Source organism: Ambystoma mexicanum, chromosome 11 (assembly GCF_040938575.1).
Source record: "Ambystoma mexicanum isolate Mex_15411 chromosome 11, UKY_AmexF1_1, whole genome shotgun sequence".
NCBI classification, from domain to species: Eukaryota; Metazoa; Chordata; class Amphibia; order Caudata; family Ambystomatidae; genus Ambystoma; species Ambystoma mexicanum.
The window spans coordinates 864,384,801-864,407,870 of NC_090934.1; the positions used below are offsets into that span (position 1 = coordinate 864,384,801).

A 23,070-nucleotide genomic window follows, 5' to 3' on the forward strand; every position below is an offset into this window, starting at 1 on the left:
ATATTGTGGCATTGGGGTCTTTCTTCGGCCAGTCTCCCCTCCTGGCCACCTGCCGACAGCCGTCATCTCCTCAACCTTCACTCGCTGCGTGGGGACCTCCACCTTTAGGTGGTGTCTAGAGGAATCCATGGCTGAGGCCCGCACCTCCGCCAGTTCCTGGGCCCGGCCAAGCTCCAGTATTCGATTGAGGGTCAGCGCTGGGTCCCTCAGAACCTTCTTGCGCAGTTTGGTGGAGCTGCAGCCGTAGATGATCTGCGCTCTGACCAAGTCTTCCTCGAAGTTTCCCAGATCGCAGGACAGTGCAATGCCACGCAACTTGCCGTGGAATGCATTGAGGCTCTCCCCTTCTTCCTGCCTGGCACACCTCATTCTGAACCGTTCGTAGTCCCGGTTGACCATGGGTCGGAAGTACCCATTCTGGGCCGTGATGGCAGCGCCGTAGGACTGATCTGATGGCCGTAGTGTCTTAAACAACCTCTGAACAGCCAGTCCGGCGGAGTACAGGAGCGTCGGGCGCTTAGCTGCATCTTTGATCTCTACCGCAGCGAAGTATAGCTCCAGGTTCTCCACCCAGGCCGCCCACCGGGACCCCAGACTTACAGGCGCCCCCAGGATATCGAAATGGGGTATTGGTGCCAGCTGACCCCGACATACTCCCTCGTCGTCCGACATGCTGACAGCCGCTGGGAATGCCGAATGCAGTCACTGGTGCTGATAGGTGCCCGCCGTTCTTCCTGCCCAGGGGCGCATGAGCACTCCAAGTGGAGCCGCAACCTCTAGGGCCTGAGCAGTCAGAGCTCGCGGGGTTGTTCTGACACCGCTTTTTCAGGCAGTCTTTACATCCACATTATTCAGGCCCGGATGTTGATGGGCCCACATGCAGTGTGGCCCAGCCCCGGCTCCTCACCCCCACGTCCCGGTTCTCCCCTTTTCCTAGGGACACTACAGGCCATCTGTCCATATAGGCCACGCCCCTTATTTTGTTTATGGGGCAGTGTTGGTGGGGTGCACGCCACCCTTTCCTTATACTAAACTATGGGCAAGGTGAATAGCTGCCCCTCATCCGACCCGTGTTCAGCGGGTGTTCTCCCCGCTCCGACGAGATGTGCAAGCGAGCAGTGGGCCGGAGCTCCAGGCCCCGCCCCTTTCATTTGTGTGTCGGCTGGGGCCACGCCCCTCTTCATTCTCGGCCAGACTGCCAGGCCTGCTGGGGCCACGCCCTCTCTCTTTGTCCCCGGTGCGATGGGGGCATGGCAGGGCCGGTCCGATCACCGCCGCGGCCCAGGGAAGACTCTCACTTTCCCCTTTTCGCCGCCGTCGCAGCGCTTGACACCGCTGCACAGCCTCTCCTCCAGCTGCCGACGCCGCACTGCACCGGAGGACTGGCCCCGCCCCTCTTCTTTGTTCTGGGGCGGGCGCGCACCTCCGCACGGCCCCCAGGCGCGTGGTTTCAACCAGGAGGGCCCGGGGATCCCATCCTCGTCGCCAGTGTTGTGGGCTGCCTCCGGTCTCCGGGGCAGCCCACCGATGGTGTCGGGATCACCCGAAACGAGAGGTGCGCCGGGTACCAGCCGGCGAACTTTGCGTAGGGGAGCACCCTACGGCGCCCGGTGTCACCGGGCGCAAGACTCACGGTGCGGGGGTGTCACCCCCAGTCTCCACAGCCGCAGCTCCGAGGGCACTCGGGCCACGGTACACAAGAGGCCACATCACGTGGCAGGCCCACAACCCAAGGAAACACAGACACGAGTTGCCACTTCCTGGGGCTCTGCTGCTCTCCGCCCTTGCAGCGCCAGCAGAGCCCCTTTTATTAAAGGAGCACATGAGCGTCATGACACAGTCACGGCGCTCACGTTGACCAAACAACTAGACCCCCACACAACACTGACCAGCACATGGACCAGTGAGCTCACCCTTGTTGTCATATATAATAAAGCCAGTTAGAACTGTCTAAGCGGCCTGTCGTCCTTAGAGGCCACAACAATAATCCTTCACCTTCGGTCATTAATAGAATTGACTTTCTGTAACATGTTTTGAAAATCTTAATTGTTTTTCACATAGCATGCAGCAATAAGTACTCGTCTAATTTCTTATCATCACCCACCATTCCAATTTCTTAAGAAAGTCCCTAAAAACATAGCTCCCAACCATTTATTTTGCAAAGGCGGGTGAAAACACACGATTTTATTTTTGGGGGGTGAGAGGCCCATTGAAATGAATGGGCGTGCAGGAGACTTGGCGGGTGAGTCAGCTTTTTACAAGGCGGGTGACACCCGCCAAAAGCGTGTGAGTTGAGAGCTATGCTAAAAATATGGGATATTCGCCACCCTAATTGATATGCCCAGCCATCAAATAGAAGGTAATACCTTTCCAACATGGCGCGCTTAAGTAGTCAGGGAGTTCGAATAAAGACATCTGTCAGCACAATACACAAATGGCCACAATAACAAAATATACAACATTCCGGAATATCCGACAAAAAACTCTAATGCAAAACTGACAAAGTGTCGCGTTAACATTTAGCTCGAATTCCTAATATATACAAAACCGTGGGATTACTTTGCATATTATAAAAAGCTCCCTGAAGTGCCAGAAATGTATCACAATATGCCTTTTGAAGTAGCCAGCGGAACGATGGGTTTAAAAGTTTGATGGTCGTGCGCAGTGAAAAGATCCTCTTGCAAGTTTAAAAGGCTGGCGCATAAACAAAGACGTTCTCTCCCAACCCGGACTCTATTGCTCCATGTTCCCCATAAGCATTTCGACTTCCTATTGGCCAACCTTGTTTCCTGATGATGTCAATGCAGAGAGCATTGGCGGCCGTTGCAGTTTGAATAAGTCTTTGAGCGGGTTCTCCTGTGACTCCAGGAGTCTGACGGAGCCGCCACGGATTTTTGACAGGCGCAGAGCGGATCCGGTACTGAGCAACAGAACAGTGGGAGTTCTGACGATCAACTAGGGAGCTGAAATTGAATTGCGCAGATTAGACCATCGGCACACGGGTTGTATGAGCATCGCGCGAAAGGTAAAAATACGAGAGAGCAGAGAGGAATTGCGAGTGCAGAAAACGTGGTAGAATGTGTGTTGTTGTAAGGTCTAAAGCGACGTGCAACGTTCAATGATTTTGTACCGTGGTTCCCGGATTGTGCCCATGTGTACTGGCCTACTCCTGATCCTTTATGTGTCATGATTGTGCTGGTCTCGCGTTTACATCCGTATAACCGGGAATCGAATTCTCCTGAGTGTTATTGTCCAACATGATGCTGGGTCCCACTACCCCTTCTAAGCTACGGGCAGCTCGTAGGTCCCTGAGTTATGGATTGTTACTGTCTGCGGTGTCTGAACTGATGGCTTACCTGAGTCGTCCCACATAGATGACTGCACAATTCACCAGTCGGAGATTTGTTATTTTTGTGAGATCTTTATTTATTTCTTGAATGGCAGTCTTTGGGTGTACGAAGCTAGTGTTATCCATACATTCAGTCCGCAGCATAAACAATTGCAAAATAAAATCTACCCAATTGTTGTGTATGCATTCTTATCCGAGTTTTTGGTTATGCTATGAAATCAGAACATTTCACTTTTTGGGTTAACTCGCATAATCGAGGGCTCTGCTGCATGTAGTAGTGGCAGATGGTATGCACTCACGTGAAACACCTTCCTTTATACAAGATTGTTTGAAATTTGAAGACCTTTCTTGTTCTATGTTGGAAGCACAATTTATCTTACTTTCCAGATTCGATTGTTGCCTGGCATTGTAGTGGGTCTAGTATCCAATTCCAGATTGCTTTTTTGCGATTGGTTCTCCTTTAAGCCAGAATGGGAATGCGATATGGGTGAGCTCTGTACTTAGATGACATAAAATTGGGATGTTAGGCCTCTGCTATCGTGACTATATGTATTCATATTTTTGTATTTGTTTTATTTGTAACGCGCACCATCAGGCCTGGAGGCACCAGGGCGCAACTTGTGCAAAGTTACATACAGTGCATATATACATGCATAATTCTAAACAAAGGATACTCAGTGAATCTAACAATAGACATAATTTACAGAGCAAATGTTTGACACGGGGCTTGGAGACATAAGTGTACAGCATGCGGGATCTGTGGGCCGTTGCTTGTAGGGCTGTGGTGTACAGAGCAAGTCTCAGTGCTGATAGAAGAGCCATGATTTCGTTTTGGACTTGAATGAGTTAAAGGAGTCTTCAGATATAATGGTGACGGTGAGGGCATTCCATAGCTTGGATACAAGGACAGGGAAGCTTGTGCCCCCCGCTTTTTGGAGTTTGAACCTAGGGATCGATAGACAGTAGGTCTGGGAGGTTCTTTGAGGTCGGGTGGGCGCATGGCGGGATAGCCGACTGCAGAGGTACGGGGGGAACTTGTTAGCCAAGCATTTGTGCATGAGGGCAAGTGTTTTCAGTGAAATTCTCTGCTTGACGGGTAGCCACTGTAGATTGGTTCTGGATTCGGAGATGTGGTGGTTTCGAGGGATGTTTAAGGCAGCTCTGATAGCGTTGTTCTGGGTGATTTGCAATTTATTCAGGTTCTCTTGGCTAGTTCCTAAGTAGAGGGCGTTACCATGGTCAATTTTAGACATAATGAGGGTTATGGCTAGTGTGACACTATTCAGAGTAGTCAGAAACGGCCTGCAAGCTGCAATGAGTTTACAGGTCTATGCAGAGGCATTTGTTTGTCGAGATAAGGATAGAGAGGCGTCAAGGTAAAAGCCTAAGGTTTTTGTGTCTTTCGGAACTTGGATGGTATTGCCATCAATGATAAACGACTGGTAGGACGGCTCTAGTTTGCTAAGGCGTTGCGAAGTGCCCAGGATGAGGAGCTCCGTCTTGTCGTCATTGAGGCATAGCTGGTGTTGGGCCATCCAGGCTTGGATGACCAGGTAGACGTCATTAAGGGCCTTGGTGTCCGCTAAGTGGTCTCCAGTGATGGGAATGAGTATCTGGGTGTCAGCGTAGTTTGTGTAGGAGACACCCGGATAGTCAAGTACATCAAAGAGCGGTTTAGTAAAGACAGAGTGTAGGTGACGCGCAAGAACCCTCAGGAATGCCGCAGTGAATTGGGGAGGGATCTTCAGCTGCGGACGTAGAAAAGACCCTCATAGATCTATTGCTCAGAAAGGATTTGATCCAGGATGTGGCTGAGGGCGAGAAGTGGGCAGCAGAGTGGAGGTGCCTGCATAAGATTTGGTGATTGACCAGATCGAATGCCGCAGAGAGGTCGAGGAGAAGTAACATTGCTAATTTGCCCTTGTGCTTCAGGACTTCTATTTGGGTTTTTAGATCTATCAAAGCAGTTTCAGTCCCAGATTGTCTAAGACCTAGAAGATTATTGGATTCCAAGTAATCTTGGATCTGAAGGTATGCTGCACGGTCTAAGATTTTGAGCAAGAACGGGACGGTGGTTATGGGTCTGAAGTTAGTGGATATGCTCGGGTCTAAGGATGGTTTTTGTAAGCAGTGGGATCACCCATGCGTCCTTGAGGTTGTCGGGGACAATACCTGTTTTGAAGGAGGAGTTGATAAGGAAGTGATGAATGGGGCCAGATCGTGGGCAGATTCCTTAACAATGGGAGCAGGGCACGGATCACCTTGGCAATTGGATGGTTTGATCCTCAGGATGATGTTTTCTAACTCAGCAATAGTGAGCGGTAAGAAGGCAAAAGGTTTGGTATTAGACGAGTCTAGACAGAGGGCCCATCCAGAGGTGGAAGGACGGTTGTCCAATTTCAGACTATCTTGTTTCTCTTTAATTTTGGACTGTAGGATAGAGATTTTATTCAGTAGGGCTGACTGAATGTTGGCACACCATATACTATCTTTAGTGCAGGTGTCAGGAGGGGTGGCTGGAGTTTCAAGCTCTAAAGGATCTTAAAAAGTTCCTTTTGTGTTTGAGTCAGCTTGCAGGATACGGCTATTAAGGGAGTCTTTTTTTTTTTTTTTTTTTTTGCAGTGATATGGCTTCTTTGTAGGTGAGCGATGCAAGGAAGAAGCCGTCTTTATGCTTGTCAGAAGGGTGTTTTTTCCACGATTTTCGGCACAGCGTATAGCTTTGCGGAGCATTCTTAACTGTGGTGTGAGCCAGGAGTTAAGATGTGCATGTGGTTTAGCCTTCCTGAGTTTGATGGGGGCGATATAGTCTATAGCCGTGAGCATACTACGGTTGTAGATGTCTGCTAGGGAAGTGGGATCAATACAGGAGTCGGAGGCAGCATTAAGAGATGGGAGTGGCAGAGGGAGGAGTTTCTCCTTGGTTATGTCCCTTTTCATTTCTAGTGGGGAGAGGGAGAGCTGATGCTATCAAATAAATACTTTGGAATTGTGGAAGCAGTACTTTCCTGAATGTGGGTCTAAAAAAAATGTAAAGACTTAAATGGTACTACATGGAGTCAATTATGACTGAATGGCAATTATCAAAAATTCTCACTGGGGTGCATGCATACGTTTCCAGTTATTCTGATTTCCTCAAACTTACAATTGTATTCCCAGTAAATTTGCTATGGGCGCCCCGCTATAAGAGAAAACAGCCAAGTCCCGTGAGTTTGGTCGTGCTGTCAAGTCTCTACCATTTGTTGATGGGTTGCTAAGCAACCGTGTACACGAGCTCCGATTGGGCCCAGCTCCATTTTTACACTGCCCGGCACCACCAGAAGGCGTTGGGGGAGGTTCACCTCATAAGGCTATAGCCTGTCTGGGCCGACCCGAGGCCGCAGGGCGCAGAACCCTGTTTCTCACCGCCTATGACTATCCGTATCGCGCTCGCCGCAACAAATGCAGCCGCAGGGTAAGACTATATTTTATATGCTTGACCCTTCGCAATCCTTGCTTCCCTTTTTAGCACCTGTGCCGAGAGCACCTGCCATGAGACCCCTCCCAAGCGCACCGCCCCCCGCTGAATAGCGAGCGACCTGCTTAGGGTCACCCTGCCCAATGAGTTCCATGTCTGCTGTTGCTCCGTGGCCAAAAACTATCAAATTGCCTCACTGCCCGCTGAATGCATCCACGCCTACTCACAAGCATGGACATACTGTATGTAATTGACATGACTGCTGTGATTTCCTCCACCGATGTATAGTATTTCCACACACTCTCTTGCTATGGTTGTTGGTCCTCTGCACTACCTATATGACCTCATGCTTGTCTTGGGAGGATAGCTCAACGGTAACATGCACGCCTTGGAAGCAAGACGACACGAAGCAACGCAGGTTCAATCCCCGGGTCCGTGCTTAGAATCCTCTGGGTGTATAAGCGCGTTATAAATAGCAACTAAGACAAAAAAAACAATTACATAACTAAAAACACAACAAATTCCTGTAACAGCGCCTCGATGCCCGCGGGCTGTGTGAGCGTTTTAAAAATGTAAATTAAATAAAAATGCATGTATTTTACATGCTGCTCTGTACATGCACATACCCATATTATGCTATGACTGTGCCGAACACCTATGCCACCACTGCATTAGCCCATTATGTCTCCAATTATTTTGGCCATTGTGCCTGACAGTACCAGCCTACGGTGCCAATTTCTAAACTAGCCTGTTGTAGCCTGCTGTGCCTACTTCTGAACTAGCCTATTGCAGTACACTATGCCTATTTTTAAACTCCTGTTGTAGCCCATTGTGTATTTTTTGGAACTAGCCGGTTGTAGCCTGATTGTACTAGCATACTGTGACAGAACAAACTCGAGTGAACCCCGGACCCAAAAAGTTGTTCATGGCACACCTTTACCTAACCACTCTTACCTTGACGGCAACCCTCTACCTACTCCTACCCAACACATCCCTCCTCACTACGAATCCACTACCTCAATCACCTCTGCCTCAACATCTCACATACACCAGGACTATGGTGTCAATAATAAACAATTCAAGCCAAAATGCTCCATCAGCCCATTAGACTGGATCCACTGATTTGCTGCCGTTCCCCCTCACCCTGGAACCCATGCCCGGTGAAGGACAGAAACCTGAGACTCGGCGCCCGGTTCTTACCCACCAGGTCTATCATCAAAAAACACCCCATTCATTCTCAACATAACCAAGTTCAAGCCAGCTCCTCCCAAATAAGGGACAACACCCAGAAAGCCCCCACTGGCATAATTGCACACCCTTTCATCAAAGGTGCTCTCATCAATCTCGATCACTGGTCGCCCATTCACTTGACATCGCAGACCTCCTCTCCGCTAACAACCTGCATTTCCTGGCTATCACTAAAACCCGGCTGCAGCAGGCCCAGCTCTTTCCCTCACCATCCCAGAGGGCTGTACTAAGGAACCACAGGGTCTCGGGTAAAGGAGGAGTCGTCGTCCTTTATCGCTAAAACATCCCTTGGCCTTGGAATGGCCCCTCCGTCCAGCTTCCGCTCTGCTTAACTCCAAGTTCCAACTTTCCGCTACACAAACCATCCTTATGCACCTCATATACAGACCTCCAGGCCTCCTCTCCACATTTGACAAAGATATCCAGCCTCCTGACCACTAATGCCAAAAAAGGATTTCAAGTCATACTTCTAGGGGACTTCAACTTGGGCCTCGGCGAGCTGAATGACACCAATGCGCTCTCTGGAAAACACTATCTCCCAACTAGGGTTCAGGCACAGGATCACAGCCCCAACACACAACAAAGGCAGAACCTTGGACTGGTTGGCAGAGCACAACTGTTCCACCTCCATCCTCAAAAATGAACCAATCGCACACGCCATCTCCTTCTCCATCAAAGGGAAGACGCAACCAAACACCCCTCCAGCTACCTTGCTGCAAACCCTCACCAGGAATAACCGCAACATCACCTTGCAGAGCCTTCGCCCTCTAATCCACAACATCCTTGCTCCCGCAAACTACTCCAACCTAGATGTGGTTAAACTTGCTGACCTCTATAATAAAACACTTGAATCAGCAGTAGATATCATCGCTCCTATCAAACTCACTAAAGCTAAACCAGCAGCCCACTTGAACAAATGGTTCACCCCAGAGCTTAAAATCCTTCGGAACACCAAACGAGCGGATGAAGCCACCTGGAGAAAAACACCCAACCAGGCCAACAAAACGCTATTCAAGGTAGCGGCCACCACATACAACACCTTTATCCTCGGGGCCAAAAAAGAGACTTAAGACAACAGAATTCAGAACGCCAAATCTAGAACAAAAGAGCTCTTCATCGTCGGGGAACTAGAGTCCCCCTCCACACCCTCAGAAACTTGAAAGATGCAGACTGGTGTGAGAGGAGCCAAAAAGTTTTGGCAGACAAAATTGCCATGCTACAATCCACAATTGAACAGAATAAACTCAGCCTTGCCAAAAAAGCAAACCCGCCACTACCACCCTCCTCTAAAACTCCATGCCCCCCCTTCTCTTTCACCCCGGTGTCAACAAAAGAAGTGGAAAGCATCATCAAAGGCCTCAAGACCTCCAGATGCCAAGGGGACTGCTGCCCAGCTTCCATCATTCAGGAAGGTGCCAACAATCTGGCCCCTTTCATAACAGCCCTAATCAAGCTCAGTCCCTAACAGCCTCAAGGAGGCCTGGGTCATGCCTCTTCTAAAAAAAAAAAAAAGAAACTAACCTAGACCGCAACAACCCAACTAACTATAGGCCAATTACCACCGTCCCAGACATCCTAAAGATTTTAGACAGAGTGGCCTACCTGTAAATTCAGAATCATCTGGAAGAGAACAACCTTCTGGGCCTTAGACAATCTGGCTTAAGACCAAAGCACGGAACAGAGACAGCCCTCCTGGACTTAAAAATCCAGATGGATGAGGCAAAGGATAAAGGCAATCTAGCCATTCTATTGCTGCTCGACCTCTTGGCAGCCTTTGACCTCATCGACCATCAGATCCTCACTGAACATCTGAAGGCCTCAGCTGCTTTCTCTAGCCAGGTCACTGCCTGGGTCCAATCCTTCCTAGCCAACCGAACCACCCGGGTTTTCTCACGGGGGGGCTGCAGCCCACCCCATCCTCATCCTCTGTGGCGTTCCTCAAGGCTTGTGCGCCTCGCCAACCTTCGTCTCGCCAACCTTCTACAATATCTTCACAAAGCTACTGTTTGACTGCCTGTCATGGCCATTGGGCAAGTGCCCAGGCCTTCATCACCTCCAGGGTCCAAATGGACCCAGTCCAGAAAGGTGTGCTTTGCACACCCTGTGCAAGGCACGTGCATCAGAGCCGGGCTTGGCCATAGAATATCATTAGGAGGCACGTGCCAGAGTCCTTGGGAGGGGCAAGGTGGGGCCAAAGGGAGGGGCCAGAGCCAGCCTATATAAGGCAAGCCCAACCACATACCCTCCCTTCGCGTTAGTCTGCTTTGCAGCGTGACGCTTACCGCTGTTCCTCACCTTGGTTCCTGTTACTCCATCGCTGAAGATCATCTTACCTGATTCCAGCCGCTCCATCGCTGAAGGTTCATTTTACCTGGCTTCAGCTGCTCCATCGCTGAAGGCGCACCATGCCTGATTCCAGCTGCTTCATCGCTGAGACGCACCTTACCTGATTCCAGCCACTTCATCGCTGTACCCGCATCCTACCTGCATTCCAGCGCCATCGGAGTCAGAGCCTTTTCTCACCCGATCCGGACTTCCAGCGACGCGGGAGCTTCGCTTCTTCTCCTCTTCATCCGGCGCCGCGGAACTGCCTTCAAGCATCCAGGCTCTGCTCCACGCCGTCATACCGCTCCTACAAGGGGAAAGACGCACAATGGGTTAGAAATCGTATACATAACAAACTTTGGGCCGTGCCATACCTGAGTCTTGAATTCAATTTTAACGGCCAGCTTACCTGTTGACTTTGAGAGTCCCATCATCCTCAAGGGAATCCCCGGATCTGCTCACGCTTCCGATCTACCATCTTCACACCTATAGGGAAGAGCAGAGACATTGCAAGAATTATTACTTACCATCAAGTCAAGACTCATTGCCAAAGACATTATTATAAACCAACAATAACCATAATCAAAGACTTACCTCTCAAGTGGATTGGTCGCAGCTGGTCTGTATCGCCACTCTCGCGGGCCAGTGAAGCAACTAGGCCCACTTTACGCGCCCCTGCTGAAGGAAGCAGGACGGAGAGCTCAGCATTACAAAATAACAGGGGCAATACCAGCATCCAGAACAGCACACTCCACAGCAGCTGGGGAAGACAGCCGATACAGGGGAGCCAAGCCGAGGGAGGGCTCCAACCGTGCCCCAATGCCCCCACAGAGATCAGGTGAGCGTAACACAGCCTTGATAACCTGGGTGTCACATACACCAATTATGCTGATGATACCCAGGTTCTCATCACCCTAACAGGTTGCTATGAAGAGGACTCCATACGGATCAACAACCTCTACCTGGAGATCCAAGCCTGGATGGCAGAACATGGCTTTATGCCTCAACAACGAGAAAACTGAGCTCCTTCTTGTCGGCTCCCAACCACCGCTAAACAAACTGGCCCCGTTACTCTTCTATCAACATAGATGGTAACCTAATCACAGTGGCCAAAGAAATTAAAACTTAAGCGGTCTATCTAGATTGCACTCTTGCTCAAACAGGTGAGCGCCACAGCCTCCTCCACAGCTTATCCAAATAAGCTCATCAATGCTTGCAAACCCTTCCAGTTGCATCACACTAGCCAGAGCGCTAGTGCTCTCAAAAATGGACTACTGCAACACTCTTTCTTGGCACCTCAGAAAGCAACTTGAAGAAACTGCAGGTGCTACAGAATAATACCCTCGGAGCCGCTCTTAAGTATACAGCGGCACTCGCACATCTCCAGCTTCAGACAAGATGCCCATTGGCTCCCTGTACGAGACAGAATCCCGCTTAGATCCCTCGTCGCCCACAAATGCTTATCTAATGACGCCCCCAAATACTTGGCAGGCATGTTCAAAAAACACACTTCGACCAGACCAACCAGAACCCTGTACTCTCACTGCCTATCCAGCCCCAAATTATCCCCAAACCCCCCCACCCCCCAAAAAAAGCAGGCGGCTCTAGCTTCCCGGTCCTAGCTGCCAAACAATGGAACTCTATACCACTGAACCTCAGAGTAGAACCATCCTTTTGGACCTTCAGAGCAAAAAGTCCTGGCTCGCCAACAAGAGCTCCATTTCTGTCTGACACACTAATACATGTATTTTTATCCTTTTGTCTGCCTTTCGACCACCATGTAACCTGGTCAATTGCACTTATGTTATTATCTTGTATGTCTATACTCTGCTGTAACCTCCACTAAGTCAGGGTTCGGCGCGCGGTATAAATAAAGAAACTAAACTAATTGGAATACAATCTGCACCCTTTCTCGATCCACCCTTTGTCTTCCAGTATCTACGTTAGGCAGTCTCTCTGCTTTTCCCAAACAGTTCCTTAAACTACTAGTGCTGCGCTCCTTTCTCTCGTCTTACACTATAGTCTAATCTTCGGAAGGGTCAACCTTACCTGCAGCACCTCAATCAATAACAAATGGCAGGAGATGCTATACAAATGCAACATGCCATATGTGTACTGGCTATATGAGTAAAGCACACGTTTATTGGCCCAGGCACTTCCTTTAGTGATTCGAAAACGGGGAACTCCTATGCCACATTAAATTGGATTAACTTTTGAGGTAATAAAGACCATTAGAAAAGCGTTAGTACGCAATGTTTGTCCCAAGCATGAAAATATCTAATGACCACCATATCTAAATTCATACAACTTGGAATTCCATATCCTCCACAAATGCTTACTTAATCACTCATACAGTGAGTCAATCTGTCAATCAATCGCCTACATGCACATCTTTTGAAAAATAACGTAATGCCAATGGTGAAGCATAAACGGCTGTGAGTATCGAGGCCATGCCAGGGCATAAATTAGTTTTCAAAAATTGATTAGCACAGTTTGCTAATGTTTTTTGATTAGCAAACAGACCCATTTGGTTAGCAATGTTGTACTGATATTGTTAATGTCACCAGATGTTACTTGTACCCTAGACATGAAATAAGCAACAATATAGCAGTTATGCTACCGCTGAAATAAGACATTAGTGAGAGGAGTTGGGCATTGCCAATCCTTGATATTTCAGTTGGACCTGCAGGTTGGGTAATTTTAGTTTACCTATGCAACCTAAGAGAAATACACTTGTCCCATAGGAATGGAAGACAACACATTTTAAAATGCGATTCCTGTAAAATGGTGCATGTTACTACAAACCCATTCTGTTTGGCACACTGCTGCCCCCCAGGAGGCCAGCCATGCACAGTGAAACTTGTATTCAACATTTACTGTAAACAAAAGTTTCAAACTTCTCTTGTAAATACTACTCGCCCTTCATAAAATGTACTCTACTATGCGAGTCATCTATGGCTCCCAAAGAAAAGTCTTTTTCTTTGCGAGCCATAGATGAGACTGTAAAATGTGAAAGCTTAGCTGCATCAATGGACACAAATAAATTGCTATGATGAACAAGGCTCTGAAAACAGTTTTGCCAGTTGTCTTCCACAGGTGGTAATATATAATAGAAGCATAAAGCAAAGAGAGCTCTGGAGTCTAACTTCAATGTTTGGTATTGCAGTAGATCTGTAGACGTACAGACTGGAACTACTGGTCACTACCTTGCTTAAGTATCTAGTTAGCTTTGTGTATTCATTATCTAAGAGGCAAGAAAGAGACTAAGCGAAGTGGATTGCGTAGCGGGCAGAGAACTGGGCAAACTAGGTGGAATATTGTAGTTTGTGGTCATCTCACTTTCAGGGTACCTGGTATAAAGCAACAAAGTGATAATATAGAATGTCGAGGAGTATGGGTTGAGCACCAGTTACAAGATTTTTGCAACCTGCAGGTTACAGAACAAGGTTTGTCATCAAAAGCATTTGATCATGTAGATTTTCAAAAGCGTTCACTCGTAAATATGATGCATCTTCCCCGACAAAATGAAATATAGTTGACACTGACCTTTAGATACACTAACCTAAACATTACTGTAAAGTATGGAGATGATAGTGTTTTACAGTATTAATACTGTAATTATGCATTAGGTTACAGCTTACATTTTAAGAATGGAATTGCATGACTCATATATATATATATATATTAAATTCTTTTTTTTTTTTTTTTTTGCCCAGACAAGATCTAGAAAGCTTAATAAAAGTATGAGTCTGATTACTTCTGGATTGCAACTATTTGAAAAGTGAATTCCTCACTGACACACATGCCTTTGGCACTCGTGGAGGAGATGATTACTGCTGCATTTTCTCTCCATTAGCACTTGAAGTGTGCAGAGAAAAGAGGGCGAAGAGAGCACCAGGGGTAAGAGGAATGCAGGGTGAGATGTGCGTTCATTGAAGTGGGCAACTTAATTAGCTAACTTTGCTACACAACTGTCCATTTGATTAGCAAACCTACAGAATTGCATAGCAAATTGCTATGCGACACCGCTTATTTTATGTTTTGGCTTTATACAGGACCACAACATGTGCAGTATGCCAGCATTGTCCCATCGACATCTGGGACAATTTCCTGACGCCGTGCTATACAAACGTTTGAGTCGGGTGGGGGTGTAGTGTGCCCTGTTGAGTATTTTGTAATGTATCAGCCGGTACCTGTAATTACATGATATACTCTTTGTTAACCCACATAATTGTGTCCAGTGTGTGTCTGTAAAAGTGGTCACTAGGTCATGTTCCCATCCTGTTCTAACATTCGAGATCTGGACTATTCTGTTTGATAGGGAGATTTTGTAGAGTGTGAAGGCAGATTTCTTCGATGGACTCTGGACTCTGGGTGAGTATGTATCCCAGGCTTGGATGCATAGGGGGTTCGTCAGGGAAGCTCTGCCATATAATGGCCATCGCCGAGCGCAACTTGAAATATTGCAACTTTGATTGTCCCCCACGATCCCTTTGATCGTGTCCCAGCTAACGACGTGTTTGTCAATTAACACAATCTGCGACGTACGATGCCTCTCTCCCTCCACTTTGTAGACTGTGTCCCATCTTGCATCGGGGGTAGGTAGGGTGCATCCCGTATAGGCATCCCAGGGTGGTAGAGTACTGTTTCTAGAGTTACCAGCTAGTCTGTCCCATGCTCTGCAAGTCACGTGCGCTGGATTCATAGTGTTAACACTCCGCCCCTCCCTGCTATCCTGTGTAGGAGCCCTGTGGTACCCTCTTTGTGTGTCTGGCACTATGTGCAATGCTCTGGGGGCCTTCCTTTGTCCAGTATGCTGCGTATTTGGCTTGCATTGAGAGGAAGTAGAGTTAAGTCAGGTGCGGCTAGCCCACCACTCTCAATGTTCAGTGAGTCGTTTCTAACTCATTCAAGATTGCCCCTTCCATATGAAGTTCGCACATGCTCCTTGTATCTTGTTAAAGAAGGCTTGTCCTGCCCACACTGGGATTGTATTAAAGAGATAAAATATTTTTGGAAGAATTATCATTTTAATCAGTGCCAGGCGTACCATTAACGATATTGGTAAATGGATCCACCGGGCAAGTACTGGAGTACATGCACCGGAGCAAACTGTTAAATGGGCCAAAGAGAAAATACAATTTATGTACACAGGTTGCATCCGATGGATGGATTATGAAATGAGCATGTATTTTGTATGGAATGTGGGCGCACTGCGTTAAGTGGGACATATCAATGCAACCTTGTGATCGCAAGCGATGGTGACTGTACCGAATTGGGGAAATTCATGCACTAAAGGATGTTGTGGGTTGCAATGTTGTCGGTCATTCAGAATTGGAAAAACCTGAATCTACTAACCTGGAAGGTACGCCAGGATGGCAGTTGATGATCAAGAATGGTTTGGGTGTAGGGGTTTTTGTGCAAATGGCATAAATACACTCCAAACAACCCTGATTTTACAATTCTCCGTACATGGGTCTTTTGACCTAGAAAAAAAGGATATTTACGGGAAATGTTAGCCGCTAAGGTTATTAGACCCCCTGCCATGGGAAACATATAAACGATGCAACTATTATGCTACACGAAAATCGGAGACGTAAAGATTAACAACCATGAACCACAATCCAAAAAGGATGAAGCACACACATGATCATACAGAGATGAAGGAGGATTGGGGAGAGGGAGCCTGTGAAGGTAAAATGAGTTACGGGTGTGCATTTAGCCAAGGCTTGTCCCTCATCCCCGACACCCGAATCAATAGTGACCTATGAGGATGAGACAGGTGGGGGTGGAGGGTGGGAAGGCCTTTTAACCATTCAACATTAAAAATGGTAGGATATCTGGTGATGAGTGGCTCTCCTTGCCACCGGGTGCCCACAGGATTACAATCTACGACACAAACTGCAGAAAGGGTAGTGTTGGCATGGATCAACAACTGGGTAGAAGGAATAGAACAAGCCAAAGTGTATGTGCCCCAACAACGAGATGCTCTTATATTTGAAATAGTAAAAAAGCTATGCAAACAAATGTGGCTGTTGCATAAAAGAGCAAATGTGAAGTGTACCCCCCTCCCGAGCGATAAGGACATAAAGCAAGCAATCCATGGGTGTAAGCTTGATTCAAACTTCTGTCCTGCAATAGTGTCAACATTTTTATTTTGGACCATAAATGCCCCAACAGTCTATGGTTAGTCAAACGTTGCCCATGACAGAAGTTCTGGTATTGATAGTGATAATCCAACACACCAGGTTCATGTCCCCTGGAATAGGATGGAGTTTCTTTCACTAAAGATTATCCAGATGTTAAACAAAATCCAGAACATTGGTACACCCAGCCGGACCGGGTTCTTAAAACCATTCTGCTCACGTTGGGAGATATAGATCAGTTGTTTTCATGCCTTATGGCAGCAGATAAATAGTGCCAATGCATAATGCTAGACCGTTTAGATCCTGTCAGAACGTGGGATGAGCTGACGGATGCAGTGAGTGAAAGGGGGAAGAGTGGGGAATTGTCCAAAGAAATGGCTCTTCCAGCACTGTTGATCACATGTATCCAGCAAGTGGTTCCCCGCAAGCAAACAAATTGGGATAAACTGACTGCGTGCATGCACGAAGGGGAGTTGGTTGAAAGATTATACACGAAAGGAAGAAGCTTTTACCTCGTTCAGTGGAATGTACATGTCCGAGGGACAGAAAGCATTTTGTTCACACTTTGTAGAGGGATTGTTACCTGATTGTTGCCTCCTCTAAAGAATGACATTCAGACCTATGAGTCTACATGGCCGTCTCAAACTGCTGCCCAGATTCAGACTATGGCTAGGTATTATGCAAACCTGCCACACTAAAGAAAAGGGGAGAAGTTATTCAAAACAAGGGCGCTAATACAACCGCCTTTTCCAGTAGGAGGCAGATGTAATGTGTATACAAAGGGGAAGAGGAATCTATAGTGAAGTAAAAGGTGGTGGTGCCTGCCCTGGGACGTAATGTAGCAGGTATGATAGACCCTGGGTGTATCATTTTAGTTCTACTAGTCCGGGCGGGTGAGCCTCTTCAGGAAATACTTCTTTATAGTAAAGATGCAGCACTGTGCATGAAGCCTCTAGGTGGCGGCAGATCACTGTGCCAAGCTTTTTATTGTTCTAGCATCTTTTAACAGTTGGGTCTGCATATTTCTATTCTCAGTCAGCAAGCTTCCGACACGTTTTCTCCCATACACCATGTTCCAGGGTTCAGTATTAAGAGTTTGAACCAGGGCATGATCTGCCATGGCCTTCGAACCTGTTCACATGCTCTGTGACAGCATCTGTCATCACGCAGTCTATTTTAATTCACGGAGTAAATGTTTATTAATTATAAATTGAACACATGTTTCAGATTACAAGTGCTTCCCTTGTGTGGCCTTGGAATCATACTGTTCTTTGTATGGGCAGAGAGCACGCCACTTTCCAAAACACTAATCCAATAGCACATGTAACTGTGTGAAATGAAGTGAATTGGCATGCAAGATCATGTTTAGCACAATCCTAAAACAATTCCATGTCCCGTCCCCTTTCCTTCATACTTGTGGGACATTCTGCCCATCAGGATGGGACCAGAGCACTTTTAAAGCATCAAAAAATGAACTTTTTTTTCTTTTACGCGGGGCCACCGCACGTGATTGCATCTCCGTCTTCCTGAGCGCTGCATCGCCCTTGGGTCTTTTTCGCCTCAGTCAGGCGCACCTGCATCTTGGAATATTTCTTTTTGCTCAGAGTGTCTGGGACCGTGTCCTGTTAATCGGGCAAACGTAGTTTCCCGGGGCGGTTCCCCACCCTCTGTGCCCAGAGAGCTTGGGGCCGGAACACCGGTGGGACTCTTGCTTCTACTGCGACTCCCTCTCTGTCCGGGCACTTCAGCGTCGGCTTGTCAGGTGGGAAGAGGTGTTCAGCAGTTTCCTCCATCACGTTTACAGCAGTTCATTGAAGAAAAAAGGAAGCGACCGGTAAGTTTGTTCCTTTTTAGGGCATCCCGGTCAGGGGACTCCTTCCCGGGGTCTTCGCGGTCTGGGAGGGGCTAAAGTGGCTGTTACCAGGGATCTCCCTGAGGTGTCCCGAAAGGGATAAATGGCGTGCCAGAATTTCCTCTGAGATCCCCTGCAAGGGGGCTGCCAGGACTGGATCTTCATCCGAGGTTCCCCTTTTGGGGGCTAAAGTTAGGCCCAGTACGTCTGGGGCCATTGTCACCGAGGTCAGTCCCGAGGTTTTCTAATCGAACTAAGTGTTCTGAGTCTCGGCTCGAGGTTCCTGTTAAGGTGACTAAAAGTACCGGGGGTACCTCCTGAGGAGGTTTTGGGGCGAAGACCAGCAAGATTGAGGGGGCCCCCCTTCGAGGGCTCTGGCTTCAGGGGGTGACTCAGACCTGTGGTCGAACCGATCCTGCTGAGGGGGCAAAGAAGCTGGTTCAACACCTTAAGTCTTGTAGTATTGGCTCCGATGAGCTTCCCTCAGCAGTGGCTAATTTATCAGCAGTCGGGTCGCAAAAGCCCTCTAGATCTGTTAGCGCCTGCTCTGCTGAGTTTCCTTACCACAAGCCTAAAATGGAACATAAGTCCCCTGATACCCCTGTGGTGACCACAGCCTCATGAATTAACAAAATGGTGGTCCAACCCCACGATCTACAGCAGCCATTTTGTCTACCCCCTCACACCAACGTTCACAACTGCTGGTACCGAGTTGCCTGTATTTGGGGTGAGCAGCCTTTTCACGTTTTGGTATGCCCCTTCAGAGCAGCCTCTACCCACTCCAGTGCCTAGGCCTTCTTCTGAGGATGCGTTTTTTGGCCTTCTTCTGAGGATGCGTTTTTTGGCAAGTTTCAGACGCTTGTGCACTCTGAGCCAATGAAGGCATACTTTAAGCATTTATTCTTGTTCAAAACCCTTGCCCTTACACACGTCTTCACGATCAGGCCCCTATATATCTCGTCCAGAGATTTTCTAAACCCTGTGCTTCCAGGCCCTCCAGAGTGGCCTACTCCAATTTACTAACTGTGCCAAAAACCCGCAGAGTGCGTGCTGGTGGCACGAGCTTTCCCACCATGGCATCCACCCTCTGGAACTCCTTTCCACCGCACATCAGACGACTCGACTCTCACACTGCCTTTCGCAAGGCCATCAAGACTAGTCTCTTCAAATAATGTGCCTGTTTTTTGTTTCGCTACCCTGTACCACTGTATGTATATTCTAAGAACTCGTCTGGGGTGGCTTTTTTGTAACCCTTAATCAAGCCTTCTTACGTACCACTTATCAGCGCCTCTATGCCTCAGGGCTGCAGTGCGCTTTACAAATGTAAAAAATAATAAATAAATATTCAAGGAAATGTACCCTAAGCCACCTGAACCGCCCCCTTCTCTGGCACTTCCTTTGCAGGTCCCGGTCGTGACGCCTCCTCCACCAGTGAGGCCCCCCCACTGTCTCCTCTGCCTTCACTGTCATTTGTGCTGAAGACTCCTGCGGTGCAGTCAAACCCGCCGTCTGGGACTGAGGTGCCACGTGCTGCAGATCAGGATTCTTTTCCTGCCACACTGGATGAGGACCAAGCGGACCAGGATAGCGACGACCCGCCGTGCTCTATTAGAGCCTTTCACGACCGGGTTGTGGATATGATGGCGTTGCTAGTCCTCCCAATACTCGAGCCTCTGGCTCCACAGGAAGGTGTTCTGTCTGGAGCCTTTACTCTGACATGAGCGCACTGGCCTATTCCTCCAAAAGGATGTCCTGGCCGAAGCCTCCAAGATATGGGAAAACCCTAATTCGGGGCAACACTTAAACAAGAAAATTGATGCTCGCTACATGCGTCTGAAGACCTCCTTGACTGCATGCCCACTTCCCTCATCGACTGTGATGGCAGCAGCTGTGCTCCAGTCAAAGCAGTCTTCTATATCTTCCACTGCAGTGTCTTGGATCCTTTCCAAGGAGGACCAGCTTCTTGATGCCATTGGGGAACAAAGTTTTTTTTCAATTCGGCCCTTCAGCTGCGTCCGGCTAATACTGAGCTTATCCTGGCGGCAGTTCATGTCAAGCTGTGGAAGGGGCTGGCTGAGTTTCAGGAATGTGTTCAGACTTTAAGTGTTTAAATGTTACTAGAGACTCCTCCCTCCTAGGGTGGGGAGCGACACTGCACCACCTCTAGATGTACAATTTGTGGATGCCCTAGGACAGGCGGTCCCATATCAATTACCTAGAGCTGCTGGCAGTTTTTCTGGCGCTCGAGGCTTTTCAACCCTCTAGCACCAACAGTGTGGTTTGAATTTGTACACAATATTCTTGAATTTGTACACAATATTCTGCATCAACCAACAGGGGGCACCAAGTCTCTGGTGGACCTTGCTATCCAAATTTGGAATTGGGCTATCAACACAATGTCTGGCTTCAGGCTGTGCACATTCTGGGTCACATCCTTGTGGCTGCAGACTCACTCAGCTGCCATTCTGTTACGAGTGGGAGATGAACACTGATGTTCTCACCAAGATCTTCCAGCGATGGGGTTATCCATCGGTGGACCACTTTCCAACCTCAGCAAATGGGAAACTTCCTCTTTATGCTTCCGGGGACAGACTGTGTGTTTGTGTCTTCCTTGGGGGACGCCTCCCCACAATCCTTCAGCTTGGTGGCCTGGTACCTGAGTTCCGATCATTAGCGTGCAGTTCAACCTCTCTGAGGATAACATGCGTATACTTCAAGCGGCACGTAAGCCCTCTACGATAGTTCAATACAGGAGCAAATGGCTCCAATTTTGTTCATTGGTGTCTAGCTAAACCACTTGATCCCAGACAGGCTTCTATTGACTGTATCTGTCTTTTATATCTGACATTGCAGCCTCTGGCATCCATGTCTCGTCGTGCAGGACATAATTATCTGCCATTGCGCCTTGATCTGTCCAGACAGTTGCTCTATTTCACTGGCAACACCATTTGCAGGTCTTCTTTTTCCGCCGGTTCGGACCCCTCATCCCAAGTGGGATTTGAATGTGGTCCTCACTGCCTTATGTCAAGGAGAAGAACAAACTGGGCATGGCGTCCCGCCTATTCTTGGTGGAGAAGGCCAAAGGGTTCCAGACCTCCGAGCTGACCCCCAAGGAGAAGACGGGACAAGACGTCTGGGGCGACTGCAAAGGCCAAGCGGCCTGGCCTGACCGTGAAAGCCCAGGTGCACCGGACGAAAGCGGCTCCATCCATCGAGGTGGTAGTAGAGTGCCTTTCGAAGGCTGCGGGGGCGGACCCGCAGGGTGCCCTTCTAAAGGCAAGCATGTCTGTGTAGGGGAATAGGGGGCAGCGCTTTGAAGTCCTCCAGGACACAGATATCTCTTCTGCTGAGAAAGTACTAATCTACCTCCAGGCCATCCCAGAGGAGGGTGGCGATGAGAGAAATGTCGGAGTCGCGCCCTACAACGAGGGTGCCGACGACGGATACCGTTCAGGGAAGCGATGTAGGGCCTCAGGAAGACTAGTGCCCTGGCCCTGCTCCTACGCCCCAGCCTGTCTCTACAAAACAGCAACCTAGGGACCTTTCAATGGACATTCTCTCCACCCTTCATACTCTCGTATCTGAGATACAGAAAAGGATGCTGGTGACGCCTCTGCCTACTCTCCCAGTTTCGCCGATGCCATCTGGCCTACTGACTGGGGAACTGCCATCCAAGAAGAGGAAGAGGCATCTGCTGCTTCCTTGCCAACTGTCACCTTCTCTGCTGCACCCCTACAGGCGAGACAGTTTGACATGCTGACAGGCACGGACGATGACGGGATGGGGGACCTCCCGTCTCCTCCTCCCAGATCCTCTCCCCTGTAAGAGATGGGATTGTTTCAGGCAATGATCTCCAGAGCATTGGTGCTCTTCAGCTCGTGCCAGAGGAGAAGGAAGGCTTCTTATGCCTGCACTGCAAGGCAAAGGGGAAGACCATCCTTTCAATCCCTTGGATGACATTTGGGATGAAGGACTGGTGCTCAAGTACTCTTCTACGGCCCCTGCAAAGAGGGACCGCTTGGAGAAGTAGTCCAGGGTGCCGGACTCCACGCTCAAGTGCTTGCGAGCCCAGGCGTTGCTAGACTCGGTGGCTTCTGCAGCGGCAAAGAATTTGTCGGGCTCTGTCTTTGGCAGCGTCCACCCCTCCATACAGTACACCAGGGGAAAGATGTTGGCTATGTTGGGGGATGGGGGCGAGGAAATTGAGTTATCTACCGACTACCATCAAGGCCGCCAACGCCCTCCCTGACCGATAAGAGGTCAGAAGCAATGGAGATTCTACAAGGGGGGGGGGGTGAGGTGGCGTCGAACTACGCCATCACTGTGGCCACTGACATCGCGGATGCAGGTTTCTGACAGATGGGCAATGGCGTTTGCCTTCGCCACTGTGGCTGGTTAAGGTCGCCAATTTTCGACATGAGGTCCAGACAAGGTTTTTGGACATTCCCTTTGATGGAGACATCTGTCCGGGAAGTCTGGACAGGCCATCAAGGCAGACAGACTGCACATGCCCTGGGCACGCTACAGCACCGATGGCTGTCCTTTCGGTCCTCAGGAGGCAAGCCTCCCCGTTCTTCGAAGGGTTATGGCTGGGGCGGCTCCTCTTACCGCCAACCCTCCTGCTCCTTAGCCCAAGAGACCAACATGGACCGAGGAGGTCGTCCTTGCCAGGGACCCCAAGGCGGGCCGTTGA

General features: G+C 48.8%; 1 protein-coding gene across 4 annotated transcripts in view; it reads left to right on the forward strand.

Moving 5' to 3' along the window:
• INCENP (inner centromere protein) overlaps nucleotides 1–23,070 on the forward strand; it is a 675,150-nt gene that overhangs the window by 49,417 nt on the left and 602,663 nt on the right. The window contains exon 1 of one of the 4 annotated variants that reach the window (XM_069623902.1): nucleotides 2,828–3,025. The exons of 2 other annotated variants lie outside the window; for them this stretch is intronic. The gene's annotated coding sequence lies outside the window, so the exon portion shown is untranslated. Of the gene's footprint in view, nucleotides 1–2,827; nucleotides 3,026–14,259; nucleotides 14,280–23,070 lie in introns of those variants that run through there. One more of the 4 variants, XM_069623904.1, reaches the window with a different exon arrangement.